Raw genomic sequence first — 2,609 nt, forward strand, 5'->3', positions numbered from 1 at the left:
CCTACGGCCTTGCACCTGCAAAATGATAACACTGGGGTTCAAACCTAATCTGCCCAACTCCAAAGCTGTATTTTTGCCAGGCACAGCGGGGTGCTATAGTAGACTCAGCTGCTTAGAAGGCTGAGGCAGGAGGATCACTGGAGCCCAGGAGTTCGAGGCCAACCTGGGTAGCATAGAGAGACCTTGTCTCCAAAAAAAAAAAACTCTGCTTTTTAACTGTGGCACATATTGCTGCTATTCAATATGTCAGATGAACATGAACTGTTATTCGTTATAATTTAGATCTTTGCTATACCTTTTGCAAAAGCCTCAGTTTACTGCTCGAAAGTACAATGAGCTCCTTCTGGGGAGCGATAGCATTAGTCGAATGGATTGGAGAAATCCCTCTATTTTGGTTCAGTGTCAACTTCTGGAAGTTTGCTACCCACTGTGGAAAAGGAAAGACAAAGCCACCCACACAAGCACATTGAGGGGTTCCCCTTCTTGCCACTCTGGAACTATTTATGTTTTGGGGGGGCTTCCATAAGAAGGGCCTCAGTCTGAAGGAAGCTTCCGGACCTATTGCATGGGCAGCTGCCTCTGAACTTCAAAATCTCACTCAAACTTCCCCAGAGCTTCTGGGTCAGGTCACACAAGAAAACTTTGTGAAAACAAGTTTCCACAGAGTTTTGGTTTCAAATAACTCTCCCCTCCCCCTCTCCCCTCCAGTCAGAATCTGACACTTAGAAAGTGGGAGGCCTCCTTCCCCGCCTGAGGAATGTGTCAGGGAGGGTCCAAGGGAGCCGTCAAGGCTCTTTGCTTCTCTTTCTCCTTCTTTGGTGACCACATCTGCAAACTCTCAAGAAAGAAAATGTTGAGTTGGATTTAAAGCCCCAAATAGAAAGCTTGCATTAGAAGTGTGTCGGGAATGTTGGGAATTTTTTAAATGTGTTTTTTAAAGGTGATCTTGTTTTCAGTGTGTTTTTATGAGCAGATATAATTGCCTCAGTGCTTCAACTTCAAAGAGGAATCTAGTCCATTTAAATGTTTTCCCTGAGCTCCAGTTGAGTTCTCAGCACTGGGTTAGACGTTAGCAAGGCTCAGAGGTGAATTAAGACATGGGTCTTGGGGCTGGGGACATAGCTCAGTAGGTAGAGTGCTTGCCTCACATGCACAAGGCCCTCTGTTCAATCCCCAGCACCACACACACACACACACACACACACACACACACACACACACAAAAAGACATGGGCCTTGCCTTTAAGGAATTTTGCCAGAAGGATTCAAAAAAGGCCCTGCCCAGTACTGTACGGGAAATTATGAATAACCAAAAAATGTTTCCTCGCCTCTGCACACGGCCCTGCTTTCCTCTACAGAGCCTGTTCCTGGACTTGCACAATCTCTTTGGAGTTTCGACACCGGAGCTGGGGCCATGTGGTGTGCAGGGTGAGACAGCCCAGGTTTGAATCCAGCTCTGCTGTTCAGAGGATGCATCCCTGAGCATCTCTGGGGCAGCTTCCTCTTTGATAAAGTGTGTGGCCTTGATTGACTAGTTATGTCTGCCATGGACAGGTAACTGCGGTGTCAGTATGTGGGCCTGGCACCGGGGTCCTGTGACACTGCATCTCTTTTCACAGGGGAGGATGCTGGGAGGCAAGCACCGCGGGGACCAGGATTTTGTCTGCTGTATTCACTGCTCTGTCCCCAGCGCCTAGCACAATGCCCACCAGGAATGAGGAGGCTCTCGGTAAACATTTGTTGACTGAAAGAGACAGAATTTAGAAGTAAATGAATCAACTCCAGGGATTTCAGATCTCCTAATTGCTGGCTGGATAATGGAAAATAAGTCCAACGACATTTTTCCTAAGCTAAAAGCTTAGGATAAAATCATTTAAAATCCCAGGCCTCAGCCAGAGTGAAAAAAGGAATTGGCACCTGACCCCCGCCCCCACCATGGATCAGCTGACCCCAATACAATAGCCCCAGGAAATTCCCTATGAGCATTCCTGTCCCACACCCCAATACAATGAACCCCCCAAACTACTCTCCTGCCCCACCCTAAATGAAGCCTATATAACCCAGACCCTTGCTCCAGCCCCGCACCATTTTCTGCCCTGAAAATGAGCCGTGCCATATGTTCCACGAATCGACTCCTCCGCCCCCCTGAACACTGAATGAAGAAAAGCTTGCTGATCTGAGGTTTGCTTCCTGTCTCTCACCTTGGTCGCGTGTGCATCATTTGTGCTAACAAATAGCATTGGGTTAGTTGCATTATTTAACCTCTCTGAGACTCACTTCGTTCCTTCATCCATTCATGTATTCATTCAACAAGTAATAGCTGAGCACCTGCTATGTACCAAGTTCTAGACACCAGAGGATGCAGAAATGACTAAAACAGCCAGAGACAGTGGCTCACATCTGTAGCCCAAGCTACTTGGGAGGCTGAGCCTCAGCACCTTAGCAAGAGCCTGTCAAAAATAACAAATCTTTACTCCTCACACTTCAGATAGAGCCCTAATATCCAGAGTATACAAAGAACTCAAAAAATTAGACAATAAGAGAACAAACAACCCAATCAACAAATGGGCCAAGGACCTGAACAGACACTTCTCAGAGGAGGACATACA

The sequence above is a fragment of the Marmota marmota genome, unplaced genomic scaffold, assembly GCF_001458135.2.
Source record: "Marmota marmota marmota unplaced genomic scaffold, marMar, whole genome shotgun sequence".
Lineage (NCBI taxonomy): Eukaryota > Metazoa > Chordata > Mammalia > Rodentia > Sciuridae > Marmota > Marmota marmota.